This window comes from Oncorhynchus mykiss, chromosome 19 (assembly GCF_013265735.2).
Source record: "Oncorhynchus mykiss isolate Arlee chromosome 19, USDA_OmykA_1.1, whole genome shotgun sequence".
NCBI lineage: Eukaryota > Metazoa > Chordata > Actinopteri > Salmoniformes > Salmonidae > Oncorhynchus > Oncorhynchus mykiss.
In genome coordinates, this window is record NC_048583.1 from 6285786 (window position 1) to 6294886 (window position 9101).

Here is a 9101-nt window from a genome sequence, read left to right on the forward strand (position 1 = left end):
CATTATCAATTATGTAAATGTCAGTTAAAGAAAGTTCAAGTGTGAACTAAAAATGTGAATACATTAAACTATTTCATATAGAGAGGCATACACTGAAATACACAGCAATGCAAAAAATCTATACCTTTTCTAGATAGGTCTACAGTACTTCGGTCAGTGCTATCCGGGATCCTTGGGACGTCCCTACCCTAAACCCTAAACCCTAACCTTAGCCCCTACCCTAATCCTAACCGTAACCCTTACCTAACCCTAATTTTAAAGCTAACCTTAACCATTTTAAATGTATACTTCAATGGGGTAAGGACGTACCAAGGATCCCGGATATTTTTTTCTCTCTATTGCGGCAAATTAGTCTTGATTAGCGCCACCTAGCTGCCAGTGACTGACAGCGGCACTGCTAATGCTGGTGATGCACAGGCACAGTGCAGCAGTTATCAGAAACAGCTCCCTGGCAAGTAATGTCGAATTCCAGCCTCCTCTGGTGGAGTTAAGGTAACAGTGAACCATATATTGTTGTTCGGTTATTGTTTTTAGCCGCCGTTACTTAACATGTTACAAAGTATCATCACATTGAAGCTAGCTAGCTAGCCAATACCTACTACCGCTATCGTACTTGCTCAGTCAATTAGCTAGCTATCCACGTTAGCTTGAAAACATATTATTTTAACTAACGGGGAGAGGTCATCATCTGTAGTTTGACTGGTCAGCCAGATACATGTAGCCTAGCTAGATAGTCCAAACATGTTATACATACTCAATGAAACTTTTTGATAAGAGTCTTACATTGTATTATAAAATGTTAGAAATGATGGCTTAGCCATAAGTAGAATAAAATATTGCACATTGAATTTGCTCTGACCTGCTCCAACCAGAGGAAATGTCATGAACTAAACATTGCATGCATGAACCATATGATTCAGGAAGAAGGCTTGACTTGATTTTTCCCAGCATTGTTCATGTGTAGCCTTCTCTTCCACATCATCCTGTCCTGACCCACTCCAAACCTCTAGCCACTTCATATGATAGGTCATCCTTTTGTGAATCAACACCATATTTCATGTAGTTTGCCTTGCACTGTACAAATGTGCTGCTAACCAGAGAGGTGTTCAGTCAGTCTCTTCTGAACAGACTAGTATGACATGACCCAGGGTGCACTACACTACAACACACTACCACATTACGTGTCCTGGATCCACACACATACCCTCTTTAATTCAACCCCTCTGTTCTCTCCAGACCTGCCATGGTGAACTGACAGTAAGAGAGGAGCTGAAAGAAACCAGCCAGCACTACTCTGCCCTGGGTGAGAGGTTTGATTTGGGCCGGGGGAATTGGTGGCCCAGCAGGTCTGCCTGGTCTGCTTGCCTGCCTGCGTATCCATCGATGGAAGTGTCTCTCACCTCAGGCCAGCTAGCGGTTCCTCCTGCCTCCTCCTTTTCGACCTACCGACCGTCAGTCCGCTGAATGGTAATTCCCCCTGATAACCTTGTGGGAGCTGGGAAGGCAGAGAAGGGGGAGAGGGGAGGAAGAGCGAGAAAGGCTCCCGCTCCGTTGGTCTGAGCTTGGTGAGGTGATCGGTGTGTGGACAGGAGCCAGGCCAATCTAGCCATCAAGTGGGCCGTCAGCCGCCCAGCCAACGGGAGACACACTGCTAATGCACGGCATCGGTCACCAAGCTGCTGAAACAGCCATGGGTTGTAATTATATCTCAGAGCAGTGGCCAGGGCAGGGGGCACAGAGGGCAGGGAGCGAAGAGTGGAGAGGCCTCTGGACAGGGGTATTGGACTGGAAGGAGAGTCAGTGATTTTGCCTCTTTGCTGCCATTTTGGTCAACACAATCGCAAGAGCCTAAAAAATGAAATGCCCCATCAATATCTCAGTCTGTTTTTTAAAACTAAATAAAGGTAAAATAATACAAAACACGAGATCAGTTTTCCAGGTTTAAACAGTGTATATTTTTTTTACACTATTTATGTAGGTTAATATTTCAAATATGAAAAGACAGGCATTTGTCAGTGAGTAAAAAGAACAATGCAAAGAACATCTGGAGACGTTGAAACAAACAGCATGTCTGGAGTCCAGCCACTGAATTAGCCTTCTCTCTAATATTACTAGAAACAAATCTGGTGAGTTGGTTGTTGATTCATGAATATGGAATGGCAATCATTACATTTCATGGTCATTACAAAAGTATGTCAGAAGACGAAGTCCTACAAATAAACAAACTTTGGGCATTTTGTTTTGAGGATTGTAACTCCTTCCCAGGGCTCTAGGTTCATGCCCACCAGCCGCACACAACATTATTGTTGAAGAGGGAAACATTTAAGAGCCATTGTTTTCTTTGTGTTGGAGTTTTTGATGCCTGGCTGGTGAGGAATGTGTTCTGAAAGTAGCTTTCCCCCCTTCTGCTACACATCTCTAGTCATCAACTTTAACTGTCAATTCACTATAATAGGAAATTAAAAGAGCTTTGTAATGTACGAGGTTGTTGTTTGAATTATTAATGTCTTACATTGAAAAAGTCTTCATAGAAATGTGTTAGAAACTATATATTTGTAAAATAACTGTAAAATGTATACCGTAATATAAAGTAAAGCATTTTAAAACCTCCAAAATAAAATTGAATCACTCGATCAGTCAAATGTGTCATTCTTGCTATAGAAGCGTCCAAAACCGATCTAATGAGTTCCTAGGAAACCTAACTCTTTCCTCCGTGCTGTATTTCAAACGTTAACCCCCAAGAGTCCTTTATTGCATCCAAGGTAGTACATGTACTTGATCTTCATTTGACCACACAACAAAGAGTCAAGTATGTGTTGCTGTGTGTTTGGTCAGTCATTCTCCCCGGGCCTCTCCCAGAGTATTGGCTTCCGTGGAGCTTTTGGCGTCAGCGGTGGGATCAGTTATTCCCAGTCTCACCTACAACACGGTGTGTACATTGTTGTCTGGCGGTTATTGGCAGCTCTGCCTTCATCCTCCGACACCGGCGGCCTCCCTGGTGGCCTTTGTCACAGAAGAAAGAGAATGATCAATATCCCAGTTAAACTCGACTTTCAAAGCTGATCGCATACGGCCTCGTTCAGGGGCCCCCTCCGCTTTAATGAATTTTCTTTCATTCCACGCGAGTTTTTAAAACATCAAATAATAAATTGGCCGGGGCACAGTAAAATATTTAGATCTATTGACTGTGGTTGAAAAATGGAGAGGGCAAAAACTCTGGTGGTTTGATGTTGGTACAGTCTGAGCACTTTAATCCACCCGAGTGATTCCTTTTATCTGCCTGGGCTTCTCCGACAGAGAGAAAAGGGGCCTCAAGAATATTCTCAAACACGCAGCAACTCTTTTTAAACCCCCCTGCTTTACCTTAGCTGCTGCGCATTCTCAAGCCGTCTTCCCGAGAAGAGTGTATTCTTCCGATTGTAAAGGCAGTGGCAATGCAGAAGACAACAACTCCACACAGCAGCAGCGAACGCGAGCGAGGTGATGAAAATTACATCACACGGGCAAGGGGGCTACAGAAGTTTGTTGGCCATAGGTATTGACAAAAATATCATTACACTGCCTCTGACATGAAACGTCCCAGAATGGAAAAGAAGACCAGAAAGGAGAAGACACAAGATGGTGAAGAGTGTTGGTGTGAGGTTATCAAAGAGACTCATATCTTTGAATATTGACTGCTTGTTTTTGAAAGAGGATGACACATGGTACAAGCAGAAGATGAAGAGGACTTTTCTCTTTGTGATTACATTGTTGCTCGGCTCAAGGCATGTTTGTTAATAATAAGCCCTTTGAATGGTTCTGCAGTCCAAGACTTACATGTTTGTTTTTAAGGGTAGCTGCGTTATCTCTTCTTTTCCTTTACCAGAAGCTCTTTTATCTAGTGGGATATGGTTTGAGTTAGTTTGGGCGTCCCCAGTCAAAGTCACATAGAGGTGAAGTGCCCGGGCCTAACCTGTCCCCTCGCGGAGCCACTCTCCCTATCGTACTGGTAAATTGTGCTGCGTGTGTGAATACTGCTGCATGGATACTTGTGGCTTGGCCATGTGTGTGTTTGGCTGGCGTGACAGCCCGGCCTTGACGTTAAACATCTGTTGGGTGATTCATTCGGCTCAGGATGCGGAGTGACACTGAGACACATCTGCCGTCGCTGGCGCTCCCCTCTACTCCCTCCCTCCTCTCCCAACCTGCCCCTCATTAGTCCGGATTGCTTCGCCACGCAAACCACTTCTGATGATGCCGTCATTTTCCCTTCTCTCCCTCCGCGGTTAGTTCACCAAAGTGACATCCTGTCCCTCCCCCCCCCCTACCGCCCCAGATGCATAGCCTTGGGGAGATTTAGAGATGGCAAACACAATGAAACTCAAGAACCTGGCAACCAACGCCTGGTCTCTCCCAGAACTAGGTTTATTTAGTCCTTCCTTCCCCCCAACGCCTGGTCTCTCCCAGAACTAGGTTTATTTAGTCCTTCCTTCCCCCCAACGCCTGGTCTCTCCCAGAACTAGGTTTATTTAGTCCTTCCCCCCAACGCCTGGTCTCTCCCAGAACTAGGTTTATTTAGTCCTTCCCCCCAACGCCTGGTCTCTCCCAGAACTAGGTTTATTTAGTCCTTCCTTCCCCCCAACGCCTGGTCTCTCCCAGAACTAGGTTTATTTAGTCCTACCTTCCCCCCAACGCCTGGCCTCTCCCAGAACTAGGTTTATTTTGTCCTTCCTTCCCCCCCAACGCCTGGTCTCTCCCAGATCTAGGTTTATTTAGTCCTTCCTTCCCCCCAACGCCTGGTCTCTCCCAGAACTAGGTTTATTTAGTCCTTCCTTCCCCCCCAACGCCTGGTCTCTCCCAGATCTAGGTTTATTTAGTCCTTCCTTCCCCCCAACGCCTGGTCTCTCCCAGAACTAGGTTTATTTAGTCCTTCCTTCCCCCCAACGCCTGCTAAATTGCAGTAATTCAAAATACTTTTTCTGTGAAAAGATGATTTAAGCCCAATTCATACTACACCATGTTTATGTTTGATCTGAAAGACTGTTTGAAAGATGATGTGTTGCTTTAGTTGACACACAAGACAGATTAAACACATTTCTGTAGTAAAACGTGTCATTCAGTAAATATTTAGATTTAAGTGTGGTATGGAGCTTTGAAATGGTGACTTTATTTGTTATCTGTTGGGAAATTCTTTATGTAATACTGCATCCCAGTAAAAACCTACAGATAGGTACGTAGACTACATCTATTTGGTTTGAAAATCATTTCAACCCCAGTGACAGATGCTGTTGCTCACCACTTTACAAGGCCCTGTAATCACTTGAGTGATTACAGCTTGACTGATTAAGGTTTAGAGCATTTGTCCAACTTGTTCTACACCAACCCAGAGTACAGATGTCAGATTGTAATTTGATCACCCTGCAATGCAGGACATTTTAAAATGTGTCGTGTATTTGAGGTTTAAAAAGGCTTCTGAAGTTTTTAATTTCCACGTTGAAATTTCAGACTTGATTTTCCCTTACGGAAAATGTATCGGCCCCTACAAAAATGTCCATGAATTATAATCCACAAAATCATTCAAATTTCCTGTTGCTACAGGTTTCTTTTCCTGCTGTAGCAAACTGGCTCAAATTAAGATCCTACATCTGTAATGTGTGGTGTAGTACTGTGGCCCACATTGTAACAGTACAGAAGAACATCGGCTTGCTATTTGGTGAGATTTGTCAGTTGGAAAGTGCTGGTGAGGACAACACTCAGTATGTGCTGTTGCTGTATTATACGTATCTAAGCATTTTACTGTGTTGGCTACAGCAACATAATGGTGTGTATTTCTCAGTTGAAAAGTTGTCATTGTTTCCTCTTCTGTCCACTTTTCCTTCATTTGTAAGCTGCCTGTATGTTGTCATTGCATCGGTCATAAATTCGGCAGCATTCGTTTTTCTTCTTGGATCCTTGCAGCCATTTTCTGTCAGGATTAAAGGAGAATAAATAGGCCCATGTCAAACCTCTGGCCTCTCTGTGCAGCACAGTGTGTCCCCTATCCACCCCACACTAAGGGAACCTGTCCTCAAGTGTTGGAATGTTGAACTCAACTCATAGTTTGACCAGTATGGTGTATATCAGCACCACTTCAACCCAGCTGCTACAACATCACTAAACAGTCTGACAACCAATATGAACAAATTGCGATCCAAAAAAACAAGACATTGATGACTAACAAACTAGCATGAAGTCGATGATGACATACTTGTAAGTTAGATAGGAAAACACTGCAGCTGCTTGTTGAAGGGAATGATGTCACCATATATGTTCGGTACAGTCAGACCCGGGGAGGACGCTAGATTCTACAAGCCCTTTGATCCTGTCTCCATGGTGCCCCCAGATGTTCTGCTTGTCGGGGGATTGTGATGTGGAAGCCTGTTTATTTACAGAGGTAATGTCCAGTCATTATATGCACAACTCATCCATCAAACATAGAGGAACGATCAGGGAGATTTCTTTCTTTGCGCTTGATGATTTTTTTTATTTTTTTTATTTTTTTATTTATTTATTTTTTTTTTACCTTTATTTAACCAGGCAAGTCAGTTAAGAACAAATTCTTATTTTCAATGACGGCCTGGGAACAGTGGGTTAACTGCCTGTTCAGGGGCAGAACGACAGATTTGTACCATGTCAGCTCGGGGGTTTGAACTCGCAACCTTCCGGTTACTAGTCCAACGCTCTAACCACTAGGCTACCCTGCCGCCCCGGCTACCCACATGTCTGCGTCCACAATGGCACCCTATTCCATATGTAGTGCACTACCTTTGTCCTGGGTCCATGCACTATACATGGAATAAGGTACCATTGTCAGAAGCACGTGTTTCATTCAGTGGGGCTTGGGACCCAGGGATCTCAGTTTACCTACGGGGTGAAGATATATTTCCGCTGTAAATTAGTATAGTAGTCTCCTGCAATTCAAAGTCTTTTACCAGCTATTTATGATAAGCACAGTTGTTGTATCCTAATGTTATTAGGCATTCTGTACTGTAGGTAGTTATTTCCTTCAATTTCAAAATTCCCAAATAATAATTTTTCTCCTGTTGTTCTGCCTTGTCACCAACAGGTGGCAGTATGATACCTGAATCTGGTCAGTATTGCAGCTCAACTCCATGAGTCCTACAGTCTTAGAAGAAGCAGTCTCTTTGATTTGGTGATTGCCAGGTATATACCACAGCAAAGTACAAACTCACCATCAGAATACCTAAATGGGTAAAAATGAAGATCAGAATAAAATGTGAGGATATATTTTCATTCACACATGCGCAATCTCTTTATGTGTCCTGTCTTTATTTAGTGTAGTAATTTACATTCAGAACATCAATCCATGTTTGAATGTTTATTTGTAGGTCTTGGGAGAAGGCTGGAATGGGTATTATGTTCTGCTAGTTTTATAGCACTATACAAATTAATTTATTATCAATTTATTCTCAATATAAGGCTTGGGTACTACATATGTAGACAGTATGTCACACTGAGGTGCTGCAATGATGTCCAAAGTTGATTTACTGTACACTTGTATTTTTCTGATATTGGTCAACTGTCTTCAGAAATTAGTATTCTTTTCTGGGACTCCAATTGTCAGTTGTGTGCTGCATTTCAACAACCATTTGAATGTTTGTATTTTTGTTAATGTAATATGAAATCACAGGAGAGAGAGTATTTGAGACCAGGGATTTTTGTTTGCCAAGGTAATTTTCAGGAAAAAAATATTGCTCTCTCAATCAATCGCTTCTTTATCAAGTTGAAATATACTATTTCTAAAGATTCTGAACATTATTTAAAAAACAATTCTCTCTCTTTGGTGCCAGAATGTACAACCGTACACTTGAGCTTTTTGATCTTTTTAAAATGTTTCTCTTCCAATATTGACAATATCAGTCCTCCAACTCGCGGGTGAAAGGGGATGGAAAACCCTTGTAATGCAGATGTGACACCGTTTCCCCTCTAACCAGCAGGCTTCTCCAATCCCCATTGAAAGCAATTAAAAGGTAGCTGAATCCTAAGACCCTAATGGGTTAATTTCTGGGGTTGTTGCCACGGCAGCCGATACAATGAATTCTCTTTGTTTGTTTACTTGGCAACAGAAGCTCAAGGTGGACTTTCTATTGACTCTTGTCAAGTCTCAATATAATAAAACTACTAGCTCTAGTAAAAAATAAACCGGTCTAGGGGACTGGCCATTGGGCCACTACTATTCAGAATTTGGTAGGATTTATTGTTGCTCGTAGATTGTATTTCCCTCTTCATTTTAAGTAAAGAAAAGGCAGTTTTCCCATATTTGACATTCATGGCTTCCATTCAGAGAATTAGTAGATTTATTTTCTGTTGAGAAAATAAAAAATTGAGAAAAAAAATCAATTAGTGCTAAATTTATTCATAGATTTCTGGAGTCTGGGCGATCAATGCGAGTCCACTCAGAGGGGCTCGGTGGGACTCGGTTCTTCCCAGTTAATGTGTTTGAAGGGGAATTACCATTGATGTTGTTTTGCCTTCCTTGCAGGTCAAAGAGCGCGTCGAGCTGTCACGCCCCAGCGCCACCAGGGAGGGGCTCTCCTCGCCCACCTGGCCTAGCTCGCCTAGCTGGCCGTTACCCACAAGGCACCTGGACAGGAGAGGGACCCGCAGGCAGGAGGGCCAGAGGGGGAAGAGTGAAGGAGTGTCAGCTTGACTGTAAGTCATTATCCACACACACCACCCACCCACAGACACTCAGGGATTCACTGTGCTGGGGCTAATTGTGAATCCCATCATCCATTGCAATACGGCACATTGATTTATCTCACTAAACACACAAAGAAAGAAATACACCTGACTCTGAGGTAGCTTACTGGTATTTCAGTGGGGACTAATGTGTTTGTGTACGCTATCATAAATGACATGTATAGTATGTACACAGTACTGAACACTGAATAGGCAACTCGAGTAGCAGTAGGTAACTCCCTGTCTGATTGGTGGGGGAAAAGGAATCGCAATTCATTCAGCACAAGATATTGAGACTTCTCCAGTCCTCCATTATGAGAGGTAGTTATAGGCTTCTTCATCATCAGGTCCTCAGTGACTTAATGATATGTTGTTGTGCT

At 43.0% G+C, this 9101-nt stretch overlaps 2 long non-coding RNA genes across 2 annotated transcripts; both read left to right on the forward strand.

Annotated features, from left to right (window-relative positions):
• Positions 1–395: 395 nt before the first annotated feature.
• LOC118941431 lies at positions 396–2631 on the forward strand. The gene is made up of 2 exons (XR_005037642.1): positions 396–492; positions 1237–2631. It is a non-coding gene; the product is annotated as an uncharacterized LOC118941431 (long non-coding RNA).
• Positions 2632–6283: 3652 nt separating this feature from the next.
• On the forward strand, positions 6284–8676 carry LOC118941432. Its single transcript, XR_005037643.1, has 3 exons — positions 6284–6412; positions 7085–7182; positions 8522–8676. It is a non-coding gene; the product is annotated as an uncharacterized LOC118941432 (long non-coding RNA).
• Positions 8677–9101: the final 425 nt, after the last annotated feature.